The sequence below is a fragment of the Rhinoderma darwinii genome, chromosome 11 (assembly GCF_050947455.1).
Source record: "Rhinoderma darwinii isolate aRhiDar2 chromosome 11, aRhiDar2.hap1, whole genome shotgun sequence".
NCBI lineage: Eukaryota > Metazoa > Chordata > Amphibia > Anura > Rhinodermatidae > Rhinoderma > Rhinoderma darwinii.
In genome coordinates, this window is record NC_134697.1 from 5701004 (window position 1) to 5724989 (window position 23986).

General features: G+C 42.3%; 1 long non-coding RNA gene across 1 annotated transcript in view; it reads left to right on the forward strand.

Annotated features, from left to right (window-relative positions):
• LOC142663627 (uncharacterized) overlaps positions 1-23445 on the forward strand; it is a 58079-nt gene extending 34634 nt beyond the window's left edge. The window contains exon 3 of the long non-coding RNA XR_012851123.1: positions 22815-23445. This is a non-coding gene — a long non-coding RNA (uncharacterized LOC142663627). The remainder of the gene's footprint in view (positions 1-22814) is intronic.
• Positions 23446-23986: the final 541 nt, after the last annotated feature.

The following is a 23986-nucleotide window of genomic DNA, read 5'->3' on the forward strand; positions in this document are numbered from 1 at the left end:
CAATACATTGCTTTACATTAACTTGGACTGTATTTTCTACTCCAGTCACTTCCAGAGCTGCAATCCCAACTTTGCTGGTTCTCCAGGCTGCTATTTTTCTCCATTCAGACATGTAACTTACCTGTGCAATTGTCATGCATGCTCCCAAATTGCACTGGAAGAAAACTGTGAATGCAGCTCTGGTTGTGACAGGAGTAGAAAATGTGATATAACTTTATAAGTAAATCCGAGGTGGCTCTTTGTGTGGATGGTAATGTAGTGGTGTTGTGCGGTCTGGCATAGTGTGGTGTTTGGATTGTATATATTACTTTAGCTGAGCTCTCCTCCCGGTCTATGACATGTTTTGAGCAGTAGATGCACTTTGCCCCTCGCACCTTTTATATTCACATATGTCAAGTCGGGGCCTTGGAGACGTCCATCTGTCCACAAGCAGCACATAATGTTCTCCCAGGCATTGTGCTGAAATGAGAGCACGTAGCGTTTCGTTAGCAGTATACAGCTCCCAGAAATCAGCTGCTGCCGAGTTACATAATGTGAGTTAATGACTGTTCCACCAAAAATAACAAGAAAACCGGCACAAGATAAGAGCGCCAGCTGCCCGGGGTAGAGTCACATACCCATATAGATCCCTATGTCATATACATAATACTAGGGTCTGTGCAAATCCCCCAAAAGTCCCCAAAAATTCCTAGATTCAATGTATACTGAAACCCATGAACCTCAACACAGGGGGCGCTCTGGAGGGATCCATAACACCATCATAACTCCACTTTTTCTCACAACCGGTCATAGGCATCAGATGCCACAGTACTTATATGGCACCAACCAGGGCACATTACTGGCCAATACTGAAGGGGGCACCAACAACCTTGAGGACCTGGGCACCCAAAGCGTGCACCCCCGATCCAATATTTGGTGCCCACACCTATGGAAAGGCAGCTGCATAGGATGAAGATACATTGTTATGTGGGCACAGTAGGATTATATCATTTGGGCGCTGCGGAATATGGTACCTCATGACGGGGGCTCCATAGAAGGTACTGCACATGGCACCTACCAACCTAAGGCGCCAACATATTCTATAGTGCTGTACAGGGATCACTCATGTCAGTCCCCAATGGGGAGAGCTGCAGTTTGGTTTGTTGGGTGAAAGAACGTGGCCAAATAATGGCCGGTAATCTGGAAATACAGCCGAGACCGTTCACCTCACATGACAGCTAACAATCTAAAACTGACCACCGACTGGACATACAGTCAACAGCACCATAAATGTTCACACTCAGAACAGGCCAGTGTTTGTATTTATTTTAGTAGGGATAAGTGGCCGCCAGACACCAATGATGCCACTTATCTCCCGGATGAAATAAGGATCAGTCATATCAGTTATTTATTCTATATTATTATTCCCTCCGCTGGCAGCATACATAGACGGACCATAGACGTCAGATCCTTAAAAGTCCCACGTCTATGACCAGATTAAAGGGGTTGTCCAGGATGAGCTATTTTCTAGAAACAGCACCACTCTTGTCCATGGCAATGTCTGGTATTGCAGCTCAATCACAGTCCATGGACAAGAGTGTCGCTGTTTGTGGTACAAACCCTCCCCGCTCTCATTTGCCATCCATATGCCATAATATCTGAGACAAACCCTTTAAGAATCTTTTTGGGGTGAGACACTTACGGGGCGGCCTCCTATAGGTGACATCTTTTTCTTCTTTATGAGGTCGGGGTCCCTGTCACTGCCTAAAAAAAAAACCCAGGAGAGTTTAATCCTCTGTAAAGGTCCACTAGAGAATATATTAAAGGAGACCTCACCCCAAATTTATTACATTTCTTATGTATTGATTTTGACAAGTTTTTTAACCTTATTTCAAGACTATTCCTCCCTGTGGGGGGCGCTGGGGTAGACCAACCCTCCACTTATCTCCGTAGACCCCTGAGGGGAGCCTGCACCTACCCTTGAGACCTAGTCCATGGCTATCCTCCTCCATGGCAGAATCAGAACTTTTTGCTAGGGGCCTCTCCCTTTACTGAACCCCATTGCAATGATGTGCCCAGCTCCAATGTTAGGGGTAAAACATGACAATACCGGTACATTTCTCCAGGGGGTAACTTGAAGCTCCCGGGCACCAATGCAAAATTAGTCACAGGAACCCCCACGACCATGAGCCATTTATAATACTGGTGTCTGCTTATGTGGCAGAGGGTCTTATGGGCCCCCTCAGGCGCCAGGTCCCGGGTATGACTGCTACTTTTACACCCCCTTTGGCTACACCCCTCTAAATAAAGTATATACCATGTATAACAATATAATCTAGACAACATAGTAACAAACACTGCAATGTAGCATCATTTATCTTTACTTTATTGTGATTGAGATAAATAATCCTGCCCGGCGCGGATCAATTCCTACAGATCAACCCATTAATACGAAAGAATCTATCGTACGTCACGCCGTAAAACCGCCTGGATCATTTCATTTCCAATTATTAATATGAGCCCTAGAAAGAAAATAACAAAATAATCATCACTGGAACATTATGTGAAGCGTTCATCCACTCGAAACCAGGATCAATGACCTGGTGGAGGCTCCAGGAAAAAAAACACCGCCGCCGCCGCCGTCACCACCGCCGCCCCTGCTACCACCGCCGCCGCTGCTTATAATCTGAGCACTTAAGGTATAGAATCCATAATTACCAGCCATGCAGCTTACAGAATGAGCTTCTCTGGGCTTTGATATGAGAACATCGGACATTCGCAGCTGGTCGATACACTTAAAAGCACACGGCCGTCCGTGAAGGGACCCCATGCCAAGCACAAGGGCTCTCCGGGGTTAATCTATCCCCGGGCGATGATACGCACTGTTTATTGTAATGTTGATTTTCTGTGTTTTTTGGGCTTTTGTTTGTATCTTTTTTGTGTTTTTTGTTAGGACTGAATAATCCAAACAGGATGTGATTTATAAATACAGTTTCCACAGAAGGATCAAGCAAGGCCAAAGTGTCAGCCGGGCTTTATGGATTGTTCCGTCACTTAACCCCCGCTGTACAGATATCTGGAAACCAAGCTGGCTCTGCTATGTCTAAATCATTACTAAAGATTTTATATGGAGTTTATGCACTAATGGGGGTTGGGCTGATACTACTACAATGTACAGACCATGTGGATGATATATCAATAGTGGCGTCAGGCTGCGTTGTGGCTTCCGTTCTAGTGGATCCGTCAGAGGACCACAAGAACGGAAGTAAGGGCCTGTTCACATCACCGTTCATTACCGTTCCGGGGTTCCGTCGGAGGGTTCTATCGTGTGAACCCCGCAACGGAAAGTGAAAGCACAGCTTCCGTTTCAGTCACCATTGATCTCAATGGTGACGGAAACATCGCTAATGCTTTCTGTTTGTCACCATTCCGGCTGGTTTCCGGTTTTCCAACGGAATCAGTAACGCAGTCGACTACGCTATTGATACTGTTGGAAAACCGGAAATCAGACGGAATGGTGACGAACGGAAAGCATTAGCGATGTTTCCGTCACCATTGAGATCAATGGTGACTGAAACGGAAGCTGTGCTTTCACTTTCCGTTGTGGGGTTCACCCGACGGAAACCTCAGACGGAAAGCGAACGGTGATGTGAACAGGCCCTAACTGAGAACAACTGATGCAAAAAAAACTGATGCCATTTTTTGATGGAAACGTTAAGGCCTCGTTCACATCTGCGTTGCCACGTCCGTTTTAGCGGATCCGTTGAAATAAAAAAAAACGGACAGACTGACTGATGCCGGACTGAATGCAACAGAAGGTAAAATATGTTTGTTTTTGAGGGATCAGTTTACAGGATCCGTCAAAAAAACTGACTCTTTTCTTGTCGTTTCTATCAGTTTGTCATCAGCTATACGCCATTTTTTAACGGGTCCGTTTTTATCCTTGCATCTTTCTTGCTTTAATTTTTAGGCTTCGTTCAAATCTGCGTCAGGGCTCCGTTCTGACGTTCCGTCACAGCTTTCCGTCGGAACAGAGACCTGACTGACAGTAACGGAAACCATAGGTTCCAATGGTGACGGATCCGGTGCAAATGGTTTCCGTTTGTCTCCGTTGTGCAGGAGTTCCGTCGTTTTGGAAGAAGCAATACCGTAGTCGACTGTGCTATTCATTCCGTCAAAACGACGGAACCCTTACACAACGGAAACTATTGGCACCGGATCCGTCACCATTGAAACCTATGGCTTCCGTTTGTTTCAGTCAGGGCTCCGCTCTGACGGCAAGCTCTGACGGAACGTCAGAACGGAGCCCTGACGCAGATGTGAACAAAACCTTACTCTGCGCATGTGCAGGAAAAAAAACGGATCCGTTAAACATAATGCATAACTGATACAAACAGTTTGTTTCCGTCACCCATTGACTTCAATGTTAAAAAAAAACGGAAAGCTCCTTTCCGTCATTTTTGATGAAAACAAAAGCGCAGCAGACTACGGTATTTCCTTCTCTGAAAAAAAAATGGAAACCTGACTGAACGGAGCCTAGATGTATGATACGAGTCTACACAAATGACGGAAATTGCGCCACATTTTTCAAAATAGTACATGGTGTTTGGTGCAACTTGCTAGGCATGCTGGATACCCCTCCTTATGCCACCGGGTGACTGGTGAATATATAGAACACTATTTTGCATTATAACATTTTATATCTCTTTAAAAAGAAGCTTGGCACTTTTTACGACTTCTTGTAGCCACGCCCCCTTTCACTTAATACTTTTGAGTAATGTTGAGGTATAAAATGTATGTAAAACACATAAAAATGTATCACTCTCCATGTTCTCCAATGTGTTAACCCTCAACAATCCCTGCCCCGGAGGAGCTTACAGTCTAATTTTTTTTAGAAAGGCGTTAGACAGAGGTATTTTATGCCTTATCAGATATATGGCGGTGATACAGGGGTCTCACTCTGGGGACCCTCTCTCTATTACCCAGAACAAAGAGTAGTTCTCCATGTTGGATCCACATATAACACGAGTGACTTCAATGGACATGAATTATACATCGTTTCCCCTGCAGTGAATTTCCAGCATCCACTTTCCCCAACTATAGAAGCAAAACCACCCAGACCACAAAGTAAAGAACCCCCTTTAAAATGGAAATGCCTGGATACAACTTTACCCCCTACTGCTATGAAAGGCATTGTGAAAACCGGCCCAGATTATAGTATGGACAAAGGGGGCAATTACCACATGGGAGCCCCTATCGCCCTGCTCCTTACATCTCATTATTCTTAATACCTCTATAGGGCGATTATTTGAGCACTGATAGTACTGTTATTTTGGCACTGAATGGCATCTTACATGTTCATTGTATGATACTGTTATCTAGGCATTATATGGCAGTATTGCTGTATGTGAGCACTATATGGCAGTATTACTGTATGTGAGCACTATATGGCAGTACTACTGTATGTGAGCACTATATGGCAGTACTACTGTATGTGAGCACTATATGGCAGTACTACTGTATGTGAGCACTATATGGCAGTACTACTGTATGTGAGCACTATATGGCAGTACTACTGTATGTGAGCACTATATGACAGTATTACTGTATGTGAGCACTATATGGCAGTATTACTGTATGTGAGCACTATATGGCAGTACTACTGTATGTGAGCACTATATGGCAGTACTACTGTATGTGAGCACTATATGGCAGTATTACTGTATGTGAGCACTATATGGCAGTACTACTGTATGTGAGCACTATATGGCAGTACTACTGTATGTGAGCACTATATGGCAGTATTACTGTATGTGAGCACTATATGGCAGTATTACTGTATGTGAGCACTATATGGCAGTATTACTGTATGTGAGCACTATATGGCAGTATTACTGTATGTGAGCACTATATGGCAGTATTACTGTATGTGAGCACTATATGGCAGTACTACTGTATGTGAGCACTATATGGCAGTACTACTGTATGTGAGCACTATATGACAGTATTACTGTATGTGAGCACTATATGGCAGTATTACTGTATTTGAGCACTATATGGCAGTATTGCTGTATGTGAGTACTATATGGCAGTATTACTGTATGTGAGCACTATATGGCAGTATTACTGTATGTGAGCACTATATGGCAGTATTACTGTATGTGAGCACTATATGGCAGTATTGCTGTATGTTAGCACTATATGGCAGTATTACTGTATGTGAGCACTATATGGCAGTATTACTGTATGTGAGCACTATATGGCAGTATTACTGTATGTGAGCACTATATGGCAGTATTACTGTATGTGGGCACTATATGGCAGTATTACTGTATGTGAGCTCTATATGGCAGTGTTGCACTTTATGGCAATGTTATGTGAGCACTATATGGTAGTATTATGTTGGCAGTATTGCACTTTATGGCAATGTTATGTGAGCAATATATGGCAATATTAATTGAGCACTTTATAGCAGTATTACAGTATGTGAGCACTACATGGCAGCATTGCACTTTACGGCAATGTTATGTCAGCACAATATGGCAGAATTACTGTTATGTCGGCACTATATGGCAGTGTTGCACTTTTTGTCAATGTTATGTGAGCACTATATAGTAGTATTATGTTGGCACTATATGGCAGTATTACTGTATGTGAGCACTATATGGCAGTATTACTGTATGTGAGCACTATATGGCAGTATTACTGTATGTGAGCACTATATTGCAGTGTTGCACTTTATGGCAATGTTGTGTGAGCACTATATAGTAGTATTATGTTGGCACTATACGGCAGTATTGCACTTTATGGCAATGTTATGTGAGCACTATATGACAGTGTTATGTGGGCCCTATATTACAGCATTATGTGAGAACTATATGGCAGTATTACTGTATGTGAGAACTATATGGCAGTATTATGTGAGCACCATATGGAAGTATTATGTGAGCACTGTATGGCAGTATTACTGTATGTGTGCACTATATGGCAGTATTGCACATTATGGCAATGCTATGTGAGCACTATGACAGTATTATGAGAGGACTATATGGCAGTATTACTGCATTTGAGCACTATATGGCAGTATTATGTTAGCACAATATTGCAGTATTACTGTATGTGAACACTATATGGCAGTATTGCACATTATGGTAATGTTGTGTGAGAACTATATGGCAGTATTATGTGAGTACTATATAGCAGCATTATGTGAGCACTTTATGCCAGTATCACTGTATGTGAGCACTATATGGCAGTATTACGTGAGTACTATATGGCAGTATTAAGTGAGCACTGTATGGCAATATTACTATATGTGAGCACTATATAATAGTGTTATTTGCCATTGTACTGCTTAGGTCCTAGCAGAGGTGTAAATCGAAGCTTCTGGGCCCCAATGCAAAATCTGTAATTGGATCCCCACCTGCCATTTATAATACTGGTATCTTCTTATGTGGCAGAGGGGCCTTTAGCCCCCCTCAGACTCCAGGGCCCGGTGTGACGGCTAGTTCTGCTTCCTCTATAGTTACACCCCTCTGTACTAAGCTGTAATTCAAACAGTTTTATGGCAATATTAGTCTCCATTTTCTGCCTTTTCTTAGGATTATGAAGGAAAACGGAGCCGGCTGTAAGAAACTTTTTTACTGGGATATATAAATTTTCCATAAAACCGGATCCCATCAAAGATATTTATTGCATATACACAGGATACGCCAGAAACCTCTGATAGATGCAATTCCCAACTTTTTAGCCCGCAACAATGTCTGGAACGGTTGCCGCACTTAGGCGGAGAATGAATGGCGAGGTGTCCACTCACATCCGCACTTCTCTCAATCCACTTCTATGGGGGTCAGGGAAACTGACGAGCAAGCGTCAGTTTCCGGATTTCCGCAACTCCTATAGAACAGAATGGAGAGAACTGCACACATGCACGGCCACCCCTCTATTCAATTTCCGTCTGGATGTGACAGGCGCCACCTAACCCCCATTCTCGTTATTGGTGCAGGTCCCAGACCCGGTTCCGTGGATTTGTAACAATTGTTTTAGATGGGGATACCCCTTTAAATTATATCTCATTATCTCCAAAGGTAGAGAGTAGTCACAATAATAGCAGAGTTAGCAGAGCTGAGTTTGCCTTTTGTCACTCCTCCTGACATTTTGACCATGTATTATCACTGTTTCCTAGGACTCTATTATTCATTCTCACAGTGCACAAAAGAAGTTTAATGACAAATTTAGCTCTGCTACATCTACATATTTCAGCATCAAGGCTGAATATTCCTTTGGCTTATAGAGCCATTCGGCTTTGGTTGATCTTCTTCCCAGTGGATCCCCCAGAGCCCCGTGTAGGAGGGAAGTTGATTTCCTTCTGGTCCTTAAACAATATAAAAATAGCCATAGAATTAAAACTAAAGTAAAACAACCGATGAAAAATAAGCAGAGATTGCAAAAAAAAGGCCAGAAACATCCTGCAGACATGACAATTAACTCCTTGTGTGCCGGACTATTACTAATATTGCAAAGATCTGATAGTCTGGCATTTGTGGGATTCGTCATACAAGGCTATTGAATTTTCCAAACTATGACCAATAGAAGTGCCAAATTATCGGGCTGACTTATAAACCTACAAATTATTAGAACATTTAGAATTAAAAATAATAATATAACAAAAAATTCAAAAGTATACAAAATATTGGGTTACTGTGCCTTTAAGAAATAATTTTTTTTTGTTCATAGATGCAGCTCGGCCGTCATTTAAGTGGCGGTAATGTACTGTTTACATAGCCGCCGCGCTGTTTGATTTATCCATTTTCTTACAACATCGCCACCCAATCAATAACCCTGTCAGCTCCCAATTTGCCTGACAGTTAATAAAAATGCCTCACATTATCGGAGCGGAGTAATCACAATGTTCCATCAGTCGCCCATTTATTCTGCACATCATCGCGTCCATACTCAAGTTCTACAATCAAATAGTTCATGAAAATGAAATTCATTGGAGTCAGGCAGCTGCCGTCCTCTCTGTTCAGTGGCGGGTAGTCGATTACATCTCCTGAGGCGAAATCATGAAAAACGTAGAGCGGCGACGAGGTTATATATACAATGTGCGCAACTGATTCTATTTCGGGTCAATACTATACATGGTACAGGGATAGGTATGCGGAGGTAATTCAGAGGTAGCAGTCCCTGGTGCCTGAAGGGGGCGCCACATAAGAAGATACCAATATTATAAATGGCACATGGTAGGTGGGGGCCCGTTACTGATTTTGAATTGGGGCCCAGAGGCTTTAAGTTATGCCTCAAACTTTTATTAACTTTTTTTGGGGGGAGTAGAAAAAAAAAACCAGCAATTTCGGCACACTTTTTTGCGTCCTAAATTTACGCCGTTTACCGTGTGGTATAAATAACACAATAACTTTATTCAATGGGTTGTTACGATTGCAACGCTATCAAATTTATATCGTTTTCTTACTACTTTTACACGGTGAAAACACTTTTTTTTAAAAATTACTTGTTTTTGTGTCTCCATATTTGAAGAGCCATAACTTTTTTATTTTTCCGCCGATGCGGTTGTATGAGGGCTTTTTTTTTTTTGCAGGACGACTTGTAGTTTTTATTGGTACCATTTTGGAGTAGATGCGACTTTTTGATCACATTTTTTTTAAGGCAGAATTCACAGAAAACAGCATTTTTTGCATTGTTTTTTTTATTAAATTTTTACGGCGTTGACGGTGTGGGTTAAATAATGCAATAGATTTATAGTCTGGGTCGTTACGGATTCGGCGATACCAAATATGTGTAACTTTTTTACTGTTTTTTGTTTTGTTTTTTAATAATAAAGCAGTTTGTAAGGGGAAAAAGTGGGTTTTCATTTTTTTTCACTTCTTTATTATTAACTTTATTCAACTTTTTTTTCACATTTTTACTAGTCCCACTAGGGGACTTCACTATATGATCGTTCGATCGCCTTTATAATGCACTGCAGTCTATTACTTTCCTGTCCGTGTAAATCAGACAGGCATCTGCTAGGCCATGCCTCTGGCATGGTCTAGCAGGCATAACTAGTGGCAGACCTGGGTCTCTTTATTTGGCCCCCCGGCTGCCATAGAAGACACTGGCACCCAGCGATCTTATTGCCGGGTGCCGTTGGGATGAGAGGGAGGGAGCTCCCTCTCTCCAAAACCACTCAGATGCATCGCTCGCTATTGATCACCGCATCTGAAGGGTTAAACGGGCGAGATCGATACTGATATCGATCTCGCCCGTTAGAGCAGGGACGCTCCCTCCTGGGAGATTTAACGGCTCCCTGCTCTGTTTATTTATTCCGATGCAGCGCCATAAAAACACTAATGGGCGGTCAGTAACGGGTTAAAGTATCATGACGTGTCAAGATAAAGATGGCTACATCAGTACATAGAGGAGAGAGGGCTCCATAGCAAAAATAAAATGGGCACCCTTCTCCGGGCGATGGTTCCTTCCATCACATTCTCCAGTTCCAGGACAGTAGGGACAACCCTTCCTCTTCCCATTCTTTTTGAGGAGAGTGACCCTAGGGCCATTTTTCCCGTCCTCTTGAGGCACCTCTGGAGTCGAGTAAGACAATGGAAGTCCATACTGTCTATGGGGAAGGGGCATGAAATCCCCCATAGTATCTCCAGAAGCTGCCTGTATGGTATATACTGTACGCTCTTGAGTATGACTTTCTAGTAGACTTTAACTAGATTAATAATAACCCCCCTCCCCATTAATTTTTTTCATAGCCCTGAAATGTAGGAGTTAGGACCATAAAGATTTGCATCAGGGGCTACATTCAGATTTCTGGGTTCTTCCTCCTGCCCTGTCTCTCCTCTGTGAAAACCAATCTGAGCTTTTAGGGTTCATATCGTGCACAACGTATTTTTATTTTGGGTCAATTTATATCTTATAGGAGTTTTCCCACAAAATACATTTATCATCCAGCAAGGCAATAAAGATATGATTTTTGGGGGTCCCACTACTGGAACCCCCACCGATGACTAGTAGGGGGTCCCAGGCCCCTCTTCCTCCTGCGTAGAGCGTGCAGCGGTAAAGTCTATGAGACTGAGACAACAAAGCTTTTATATAGAAATTAGGCAAAGGACGGTAAACACCCTCCCCCGCTTGCCATTTTTAGTTCTTGTCACTTTAAAATTGACATATATAAAATGCTCTTATTTTGCTGGATTTTTATACCTGACTACTACCTGCCACGACTCTGGGGTCATGTGGACCCACTAGGCCACTCCGCCGTAGCGGAGGAGCAGCTGGCCAAAACACAGTGAGTGTAAGTCTTTACAAGTAGAGTACCTGTATAGCAGTCCTGACAGTCACGTGGCGTAGTTGACACTTCGGCACAGATGACGCTTGGCGAGAGAAATGACACTTGGCGTGACAGAAGACGCTTGGCGTGGCAGATGACACGTGGCACAGAGGATAAACTCGACTCCAACACTAGACTTCGCTCAACACAAACACAATTACTGGATACGGGATAACTGGGAGCAGGATACAACTAAGGGACCATTTGCTAACAAACACAAATAGACACAACAATGCTCAGGCAAGGAGAGAAAGGACAGAGCCCTTTTTATAGTCCAGGGTGAAAAGGGATTGGGTAGGAAACATTTCACATGTGTGCGCGCTGGCCCTTCAAGGCCAGGGACGAGCGTGCGCGCGGACCCTAGTGGAGACAGAGAAATAGTGCAGCCACATGTGCGGGCGTCTCCGAAGAGGGAGACGCTGGCAAGCTCTCAGTGTCCTGGGGTCGCGGCTGCCGGTGAATATAACATGCCGGCGGTCAGTGACCCCGGACACAACACTACCGTACAATGCCAAGTAATACTTCAATATAATGCCAACACAATACTGCCATTCAGTGCCTAAATAATACCGCCATACAGTATCCAAATAACACCAACATATGGTGCCCACATACCACTCCTATACAGGGCCAGGATGAGGGGTAAGCTGAGTAGACGTAGACCAAGTGTGGGTACCAGGGTCGAGTGAGCGTTTTCCCTGTACAAAAAAGAAACGCTCATGGGGAGAGATGAGTGTAAACAATTAGCGCTTCTCAGTACAGGAAATCGGCTGATAGAAGAGATCGAGCGATGCCAGTGGGGGGAAGGGAGTCTAATTATTGGGCACCAATAGAGCTTGTCCTGCCCCTGCTCTCATATATTTCCCCCACAAAATTTCCATTCAATGCATAAAACAACCTGACATTTAGTTTCCTATTACTACCGCCACATAATGCAGAAATAGTGAAGCAGTTGTTAGTAAAACCCCCGGTGTTCTAGGGGCAGTGAAGGGGTTAATGGTAAAGTCCCTGGTGGTCCAGCCCTGGAAAGTTTTACATGACGTCCTCTCAGGTTGATATTGGGGGTCCCGGAGGATGTGGGGGTCCTGGTCAGTTGCTCGGTTTGCCAGCAAGATACCGGACCTAGGATAGGATGTAAATATAGAAGAAATATTCCAAAGATTTACATTGTGACTCAACAGTGAAATGTTGTAAATTGTTGTTTTTAGGTGAAAGTCTGATATTCTCGCCTCCGCACAGGACGGTAAATATTAGTACACGTCTTCAAACAGTTCTATGAAAGCACAACTTTCCTTCATTATCGGGCGGCTTTCTCTTTTATAGGCACCCGGAGGTATCTGTCTCCTGACAGCGCTGATGACATTTACTGCCTAATGTCGGCGTCCGGATCCTCTGTACTCAGCTACTTACTCGTAAAAATGCTGCACTTAAAGGATGAAATGGATCTCGTCCGTACAAAGATCCATAAACAGCCCATCGCTTACAAGGTGTTTCTGAAAAGCGAAATAGTAAAAATATATCCGAAATAACCGGCACACGGAGCTGAACTTTGCAGGCTCCTCTCTGTTATGTATGATAAAAAGAAATACCCCCAAAAAACAGAGAGGAATGAAGGTTGCACTAATACAATATATATATATATACACACTACCCTTCAAAAGTTTAGGGTCACTTAGAAATGTCTTTATTTTTGTAAGAAAAGCACCGTTTTTTTCAATGAAGATAACATTAAATTAATCAGAAATACACTCTATACATTGTTAATGTGCTAAATGACTATTCTAGCTGCAAACGTCTGGTTTTTAACCCCTTAGTGACCAGCCCATTTTAGGCCCTAATGACCAAGCTATTTTATTCGTTTTTCTATAGTCGCATTCAAAGAGCTATAACTTTTTTATTTTTTCGTCTACATAGCTGTATGAGGACTTGTTTTTTGTGGGATTAGTTGTGCTTTTTAATAGCACCATTTTTGGGTACATATAATTTTTATATTAAATTTTATTAACCTTTTTGGGGGGGATTATAAAAAAAACCTGAAATTCCGCCATTGTTCTATGCGTTTTTAAATTGACGCCGTTCACTATGCGACGTAAATAACATGTTACCTTTATTCTATGAGTCGGTACGATTACGGCGATACCACATATGTGGAGGTTTTTTTATGTTTTACGACTTTTGCACAATAAAAACACTTTTGAACTAAAATTATTTGTTTTTGCATCGTCGCTTTCCAAGAGCCGTAATTTTTTTATTTTTCCATCAATGTAGTGATTTTTTGGGCTTGCTTTCTGCGGGACAAGACGTAGTCTTGAATGGTACTGTTTTGGGGTGCATGGGACTTATTGATTCATTTTTATTATGACTTTTTTCGGGGGCAATGGAAAAAAATTGCAATTTCGCCATGTTTTTTTGCGTTTTTTTTATACGGTGTTCACTTTGCGGTTTAAATTACATATTAACTTTATTAATGGAGTCATTACGGTCGCGGCGATACCACATATGTGTACTTTTTTTTTATTTTTACACTTTTACTAAATAAAACCACTTTTTATGGAAAAAAAATTGTTTTATTTATTTTTTTACTGTACTTTTTATTAATAATCTTTATTTCACTTTGATGACTTATTTTATTAGTCCCACCAGGGGACTTTACTGTGCGATCATCCGATCGCTGCTATAATGCTTTGGTATACTTCATATACCAGAGCATTATTGCCTGTCAGTGTAAATCTGACAGGCAATCTGTTAGGACGTGCCTCCGGCGCGTCCTAACAGGAATATGTCCAGGGCAGACCTGGGGGCTTTTATCAAGCCCCCGGCTGCCATGACACCCCATCGGAGACCCGCGATTTCATTCGCGGGCCGCCGATGGGTGACAGAGGGAGCGCACTCCCTCTGTAAACAAAGTTAAATGCCGCGGTCGCTATTGACGGCGGCATTTAACGGGTTAAACGGCCGCGATCGAAGTAAACTTCGATCGCGGGCGTTGGAGCAGGAGCTCAGCTGTCATCAGACAGCAGAGCCCCGGCTCCTGCCTGCACGGGAGACCCGTGCAGGACTTAGACTAGGCTGACGTGAAAAGGCGTCAGCCTAGCCTAAAGCCCATTAGTGACCGACGTAAAAAGGCGTATTAGTGGTCACTAAGGGGTTAATGCAATATCTACATAGGTGTATAGAGGCCCATTTCCAGCAACCATCACTCCAGTGTTCTAATGGTACATTGTGTTTGCTAACTGTGTTAGAAGGCTAATGGATGATTAGAAAACACTTGAAAACCCTTGTGCAATTATGTTAGCACCGCTGTAAACAGTTTTGCTGTTTAGAGGAGCTATAAAACTGACCTTCCTTTGAGCTAGTTGAGAATCTGGAGCATTACATTTGTGGGTTCGATTAAACTCTCCAAATGGCTAGAAAAAGAGAGCTTTCATGTGAAACTCGACAGTCTATTCTTGTTCTTAGAAATGAAGGCTATTCCATGCGAAAAATTGCCAAGAAACTTAAGATTTCCTACAACGGTGTGTACTACTCCCTTCAGAGGACAGCACAAACAGGCTCTAACCAGAGTAGAAAGAGAAGTGGGAGGCCCCGCTGCACAACTGAGCAACAAGACAAGTACATTAGAGTCTCTAGTTTTAGAAATAGACGCCTCACAGGTTCTCAGCTGGCAGCTTCATTAAATAGTACCCGCAAAACGCCAGTGTCAACATCTACAGTGAAGAGGCGACTCCGGGATGCTGGCCTTCAGGGCAGAGTGGCAAAGAAAAAGCCATATCTGAGACTGGCTAATAAAAGGAAAAGATTAATATGGGCAAAAGCTCAGACATTGGACAGTGGAAGATTGGAAAAAAAGTGTTATGGACAGACGACTCGAAGAAGAACATTTGTGAGACGCAGAACAACTGAAAAGATGCTGGAAGAGTGCCTGACGCCATCTGTCAAGCATGGTGGAGGTAATGTGATGGTCTGGGGTTGCTTTGGTGCTGGTAAAGTGGTAGATTTGTACAAGGTAAAAGGGATTTTGAATAAGGAAGGCTATCACTCCATTTTGCAACGCCATGCCATACCCTGTGGACAGCGCTTGATTGGAGCCAATGACCCAAAGCACCTCCAAATGATGCAAGAACTATTTAGGGAAGAAGCCGGCAGCTGGTATTCTATCTGTAATGGAGTGGCCAGCGCAGTCACCAGATCTCAACCCCATAGAGCTGTTGTGGGAGCAGCTTGACCGTATGGTACGCAAGAAGTGCCCATCAAGCCAATCCAACTTGTGGGAGGGGCTTCTGGAAGCATGGGGGGAAATGTCTCCCGATGACCTCAGCAAATTAACAGCTCGAATGCCAAAGGTCTGCAATGCTGTAATTGCTGCACATGGAGCATTCCAAGACCAAAGCAAAGTCTGAAGGAGAAAATTATTATTTCAAATAAAAATCATTATTTCTAACCTTGTCAATGTCTTGACTATATTTTCTAGTCATTATGCAACTCATTTGATAAATATAAGTGTGAGTTTTCATGGAAAACACTAAATTCTCTGGGTGACCCCAAACTTTTGAACGGTATTGTAAATATATATATATAGTGAGTATGTATAAGACTAAAATAGAATCCACGGAAGCTGCATTATACAGGATTAACCCTATCATGCACCGGGACAAATATACACAATTAGACCGTGATTACTTTCCTGTGTTTTACTGTATGTATGTATATATATATATATATATATATATATATATATGGTCACATAGGGACCCCATTTCCCTATATAGACAGCTAGCGTAGGCCATTAAAAGGGCAATATGGATATCCTGCCGTATTGTCTGTCAGTATGTTTACTATACCCTGTGTGTATATAATGATTCATGGGCTATATGTGTATATTAACTTATGCATTGTAGTTAAAGGGTTATTATTATTTTTTCAACAAAAGCTTGTTCAATCTGATATATCAGTGTGTTATACCATTTTCTAAAATACCTTCTGTATCAATTCTTTACAGTTTTCAAGATCCCTGCTTGCTGTAATTCAATAGAAACCTTCATTGGTTATGTCTAGTGGAAAAAAAAAATAGTAATTTCTCCTTATATATCTAATTTAGACTGCAGCTCTGGAGTATAATACAGGATGTAACTCAGGATCAGTATAGGATAAGTAATGTAATGTATGTATACAGTGATTCCAACAGCATAATAGTGAGTGCAGCTCTGGAGTATAATACAGGATATAACTCAGGATAAGTAATGTAATGTGTGTACATAGTGACTCCACCAGCAGAATAGTGAGTGCAGCTCTGGAGTATAATACAGGATGTAACTCAGGATCAGTATAGGATAAGTAATGTAATGTATGTACACAGTGATTGCACCAGCATAATAGTGAGTGCAGCTCTGGAGTATAATACAGGATATAACTCAGGATCAGTACAGGATAAGTAATGTAATGTATGTACACAGTGACTCCACCATCAGAATAGTGAGTGCAACTCTGGAGTATAATACAGGATATAACTCAGGATCAGTACAGGATAAGTAATGTAATGTATGTACACAGTGACTCCACCAGCAGAATAGTGAGTGCAGCTCTGGAGTATAAGACAGGATATAACTCAGGATCAGTACAGGATAAGTAATGTAATGTATGTACACAGTGTCTCCACCAGCAGAATAGTGAGTGCAGCTCTGGAGTATAATACAGGATGTAACTCAGGATCAGTACAGGATAAGTAATGTAATGTATGTACACAGTGACTCCACCAGCAGAATAGTGAGTGCAGCTCTGGAGTATAATACAGGATGTAACTCAGGATCAGTCCAGGATAAGTAATGTCATGTATCTACACAGTCACTCCACCAGCAGAATAGTGAGTGCAGCTCTGAAGTATAATACAGGCTGTTACTCAGGATCAGTACAGGATAAGTAATGTAATGTATGTACACAGTGACTCCACCAGCAGAATAGTGAGTGCAGCTCTGGAGTATAATACAGGATATAACTCAGAATCAGTACAGGATATGTAATGTATGTACACAGTGACTCCACCAGCAGAATAGTGAGTGCAGCTCTGGAGTATAATACAGGATATAACTCAGGATCAGTACAGGATAAGTAATGTAGTGTGTGTACACAGTGATTCCACCAGCAGAATAGTGAGTGCAGCTCTGAAGTATAATACAGGATGTAACCCAGGATCAGTACAGGATAAGTAATGTAATGTATGTACACAGTGACTCCACCAGCAGAATAGTGAGTGCAGCTCTGGAGTATAATACAGGATATAACTCAGGATCAGTACAGGATAAGTAATGTAGTGTGTGTACACAGTGACTCCACCAGCAGAATAGTGAGTGCAGCTTTGGAGTATAATACAGGATGTAACTCAGGATCGGTACGGGATAAGTAATGTAATGTATGTAAACAGTGACTCCAACAGCAGAATAGTGAGTGCAGCTCTGGAGTATAATACAGGCTCAGAACAGGGTAAGTAATACAACATACTCAGTAGAAGCTGTAGTGTAATTCCTATGACTTCTCAAATGTATCTTTCAGGGGCAGACTGTGCAGTTGGTAAGCATTACAAGAGACTGAAACATTATGGTGCCCTCCTTCTGCCCCAAGCAGTCTTTTATGTCTATGATAACTATAAGTCTGTGCACTATACATATTAATCAACAATGTAAAAAAAAATGATGCAACAGTTTGAAAAAGAAAGAAAAATAATTTTTCACAATTTTCCTAACAAAACTCTGTTCTGTTCCTTTAATTAGCTCATTTGAAGGAAAATGAGATTCCATTTCCATACTGAGTCCCATAGGACCCAATAGTGGCTGACAGCTCATATCCACACAACCGCATCATTGATTGCCTGAGTTACCCCTCTTATTCTCGATGTAATCCTCCTTTACATAAACATCACAGGCTGGATCCACATAATACACTGTAACGAACTGTCAGCACAATAAAGCAGTGTGATATCATCATGGGTACACTGCGCTGCCTAATGTCATGTGTCCTTATGTCACACCAGGGAGAGATATATGAGTCTTTATTTTGGAACTGACATAATTGGACATAAAATATCAGGGGATAATCTTTATCATTCCATAACAGCTCCTCCAGCGTCTCTGCCTTCAGCTTTGACATATTTACGAGGCTTTTACTAACAAATATGTAACGAAGCCGGTAACATGTCTTTATGTAACTGTTCACAACATGGTTCATTTTTGGAGTAAGTAGAATAAACCTTTAAAATTAACCATGTTGTGGCCAGTTACAAATTTATCAGATACACGACTTCCCAGCACATGACGTGGGTGCCACTGTAAGGGGTTAATTTATTTCTGCTCGCTCAATATTGCACTCACCTTCCCCCACTCAGGTTGAAATAGCATAAATCACACCCCAACAAAATAATGGTTTACAGCACAGCAGGCGTAGTCTCGCGAGATGTCATTTACAGCGAGATCTCGCTGTGCTGTAAATCACAGAGACGCTACAGAAGTGTCAGGATTGTGAATACACATCACGTCCTGGCTGGAGGTAATGCATATTTATTGTCATGACACATGAGTAGCGTTATACGGTGTTTATGTGGCTGCACATAGAGATATAGCTATATCGCTATCAGCAATGTAAATGAATAGAGAGAAGTGTATGACGCTGATTGGTCACTGATTGGTCAGCGTCATACACTCCTCTGTACAACGCCCACTTGGTCATATAGTAAAACTCGCCCAGTTGTTCATTGAGAAACTCATTAGCATAAAGCTAAAATAGGTCGTAACTCCGTCAAAAATTATTGTTTTTCTAAATAAAAAAACACTGCGGTAATCTACATTACAGCGCCGATCACATCATGTACAATATAGGCCACTTATAATGTGGTGACCGAGCCTCTTTAATTCTGAGAGTTTATTCTCCTTACTCCAGAAATGACCACGTTGTGGCCTTTTACATCCAGACATGTCACCTCCTTCATTACAAAATATATTACATTTCACGTATTCCCATATATCAACGATAGGTGAAAAAATATATGTTCCTTGGTCAAGTTCATTTGCCAGTTGCTGTGCTATCACTTAGACCATGATTTTCCGATGCAGTATCAGAATATCGAGGAAGGTGTGAAAATAACCAAGGGTCTTGGGCCCCAGACATAGAAGTTGCTCCCAAGTCCTAGAACCCTAAGGGGCCCTGTTACAGATCTTGCACTGGGGCCCAGGAGCTTTGAGCTACGCCTCTATTTGATGCCCTTGATTTTTCCTTACAGTCTGGGAATATTATAGAAGGTATGAGAATACGCTTGGGTCTGGGTATGTTGACAAGGTCTCTGATATTCCCATGCAGCGAACAATTATGAAGGAAGGTGTGAGAATGCCCGAGAGTCTCGGATATTCCTTTACAATCGGGGATAGTTTTAAAAGGTGTGAGAATGACCTTGACTCTTGTTTTGTTCATGATATTCCCCTTAAGTGTAGGAATATCATGGAAGGAGGGGGAATGAGCAAGGGTCCTTGGGTTCCTGATATTCCTATTTAGTCTAATAATACTTGGGACAGAGTGAGAATGACTTGAGGTCATTGACAAGATCCCTGATATCCCCGAGCAGTGTAGGAATACCAAGGAAGATTAACAAGGGTCCTGAGGTCTAGGAATCTCAGAAAAGGTGTGAGAATGACCATGGGTCTGGTTATGTTGACAAGTTCTCTGATATTCTCATGCAGCTCGGGAAGTATGAAGAAAGGCATGAAAATGATTGAGGGTCTAGTTCTCCATGGTATTCCCATACAGTCTGGTAATATCAAGGAAGGTTTGAGAATGACACAGGGCCTTAGGGTCACTAATATTCCTGTACAGTCTGTGAATATTAAGGAGGGAGTGAGAATGACCTGGGGTCTTGTGTTTGTAAAATGGGAAAATCAAAGGAAGTGTGAGAATGATCAAAGGTCCTGGGTATTTTCATGCAGTGTTGAAATATTGGTGAAGGGGTGAGAATGAGGTCTCAAGCTGTTGACAAGATCCCTAATATTCCCATGAGGTGTGAAAATACTAAGGAAGGTGTGAGAATGACGTTATACTTACCTGCCGGCGTCTTCTGCGGCATCACTCCTCTCCATGCTGCTCGCTGTCTGGAGGGGCGCTTCAGCCGTAGACGCACTCCACTGGGTCCTAGCGCGCACTGACCCTTGTATTCTTAAAGGGCCAGTGTGCACAAATGTATAAATCCATCACCTGGCTCTGTATGAAAGCCCTGCCTGCTCTGGTACTCATTGCCAGAGCAATTTGGTTCCCTTGTGTTCCTTTGTGTTTCAAGTTTTCCTGCTGTCAAGTGTTTGAATTCCTGTATACCGACCTTGCCTGGGGTAGCGAACCTGGGGTTCCCCTGCAGAAAAGTTCGCATCTCTGTACAGGGGTTAAAGGGTGAAGACTGGGGGTCCCCTTAAACTCCACTCCCCGAAGCAGCTCCAAGTCAAATCCCATGGTGACAAGGAGGGTTCACACCGCCCCCTGCTGGCCCAGTTACAGCCTATTCCTCGGGCGTCGTGACAGTATGTAATGATACAGTCTCCAGTTCTTCTATGGCTGCATAGATATTCAGCTTTGCTGTTCAGAGTTCTATAAAGACGGGTAAAAGAACCTAAGTCCTTCAAGTTCAACCTTTTATACTTGCAAACCAATTTGTCATAAAGTGTAAAAAAAAAATCCTTATGATTTGGCCCTTCTTTAAACTTTCTCCAAATCTATTTTATTTATTTAGGCCGGGTCCCCAAGTAGCGTAAATGCTGCGGAATTTCCACAACGGAATTCTGTGCGGAAATTCCACAGCATTTACAGTAGCAGCAAATGGATGAGATTCAGAAAATCTCATATAATTCCATATCAATTTATGCTGCGTTATCGTTGATTTTCCGTTGCAAAACCCGCAACAGAAAGCCAAGTGTTGCGACTTTTGCGGTGTATGCTTAGCGATTACGCCGCAAAAATCGCAACCACAGAAAAAAAAAATCATACTTACCCAGAACGCCCTCATTCTTCCTGCAGACCGGCCTCCAGGGATGATGTTGCATCCCATGTGACCACTGCAGCCAATCACAGGCTGCAGCATCACATGGCCTGCAACGTCATCCAGGAAGGCCAGAGGGGACGTCAGAGGAGTGAGGGGGTAAGTATGAACGGCTTTCTTCCGCAGCGGATATTCCGTTCAAAAAACCGCACCACGATGTGTTGCGATTTTTCGAACGGAATGTACTGCGGGTTCTAGATCGGACAGGATTTTTGGTATAATAGTACATTCCACTCTAGCCATGCCTTTCCTAATACAAGACAATATCTTGTTAGCTTTTAATGCAGCAGACTGGCATTGAGTGCTCTAATTTAGTTTATTATCAATAATTACACTCAAACCCTTCCTCAGTGTAGACTCACCCAATAGTGACAATTCAGGGTATATGTAGCATGTATAGTTTTTCTTTTCTCTTGTCTACATTGAACCTCATTTGCCATTTTGCTGCCCATTGAGCTCGTTTATCCAGGTCCCCCTGCAGGGATAAGACATTCTGTAGGGTATCTACAACACTAAAGAGCTCTATGTCATCTGCAAATACAGAGAACGTGCTATTAAAGTGCAGCTAAACGTTTGACAAACTTCTGACTTGTCAGAGACATGTCAGAAGTTTTCCTTGGTGGGGGTCCAAAGCACTGAGACCCCCACCAATCGCTAGAACGAAGCAGCTGAAGGTCTCGTGTGAGCGCTCAGCCACTTTGTGTCTGTTCGGGTTTTTCCAGAAAGCCGATGTATCGGAGGACGGGCTCATATACTTTCTATTGAGTCCGTACACTATACATTTATTTCCGGAAAAAGCCGAGCAAACACGAAACGGCTGAGCGCTCACACGAGACCTTCAGCTGCTTTGTTCTAGTGATTGGTGGGGGTCTCAGTGCTCGGACCCCCACCAATACAAACTTCTGACATGTCACTATGCCACGTGAGAAGTTTGTAGAACGTTTAGCTAAACTTTAAGCTCAAATGTTAAAGGTTAAACAGTAATGGTCCCAGTACAGACCTGTGTGAATATGACCTGTAAATGATTACTCTTAGGATACAATTGGCTAAGAGAGTGGATCCAATGACAAATTGTTCTATCGATGTCAGGACACATTTCTGATGACTAAGGACAGAAGCATTAAAAAAAAAAAGAAGGTCCTGTCCCTAAAGTCTTGAGTCCCCACTACATACTGAGAAGGATTATCCCTAAGGAATCTGAAGTAATTTCCCAGATATTTGAGCGTCCGCCTTTGATTACATGGCCTGTGTATAATGTCAGGTGGCTTATTGATGGCTGCCAATATACAACACAACGTCTTCTTCCTCCTACCTGGGGTCCCATGATCAATCTTCCATTGCTGGAAGTGATGCCACGTAGGATCTGTCAGGTCTCCTCAGCTTTTACTACAATCATTTTGGCTCATAATAAATGTACTTTATACTTGTATTTTCCAGGCGGCATTTCAAAGACTTCTCAGCTCATCATCGTACTCAGAACCTGCGGAATTATTGGCGTTCTGCGCTTGGAAGATACAAAACGAACAAAGTAAAGTGCGTTCTCGGATCTACAAAGCAAAACCGCCATCAACAGTCTGGAGGGAGGCAAGCGTGAACTGGAAGAGGGAGACAGACTGATGTTTCTATTACATATGGATGCAAACAAAGGAACTCTGAGGAATCCAGAACACAAATCAGCAAATAAAATATCATATAAACACTCAATAGTGGGGGCTCAGTGACCAGCAGTGTTATCAGAGGTCTAAGTCCATCCTGGCCAACATCATTATGTTCTTCCAGTGGCAATGGAGGAGGACAAAAAAATGGTGTATCCGACACGCTGGTAAAAAAAAATCGGCTTTATTTGGTCATTTAAAAAAACAAAAAAACAGAACAATGAAAATGAAAATCCAGGGATCACGCTTACGCGTTTCGAACCTCTGGGGTTCTTAATCATAGCTAACGCGGTGAGCGAACCTTTTGTAATTACTTTTTTCTATGTTCTACCAGTGTTTACTTTCTTTTCCTTCTATTACCCAGGATCCATGGGAAATTAAAGTGTTTTTCCACTCTTAAGTAAATGAACATTAGACCTAAATGTTGAATGAAAAGTTCTGAAACTTTCTAATATACTTTGTGTTTCAGTTCTTCAGCATTTTCAAGATTTCTGATTGCTGTCAGTGAATGAAAGCATTCTTGGTTATTTCCAGAGGCTAGAAACTCCTACAGACCTAATACTGCTCACAGCTGAGGGTTTGATACAATTCTATCCAGTATAGACAATCCTGTGTGAACTAAACAGCCTGGATACAAGGATGATACATTTTGCCTGCACTGATACATTGTAGCAAACGATCAGGACAGGAAAATATTTAGGCAGCTGCAGTGTTGAGCTTCCCCGCAGGATTGGCCTAGACTGGATACAATTGTATCAAACTCTCAGATCTTTGACCAAAACACTTCTGGGGGACATAACACTGTTTCACTTTTCTGTAGCAGACATATTCTAATTGTTACAATGTGTTACCTCATATTATGCTGCTATGTGAGGAGCTGCGGGAGATGATGGTGCTATATAAATAAATATTCATAAATAAATAATAGCTTGCGTTGCCTTCTGTGCTCTGGAA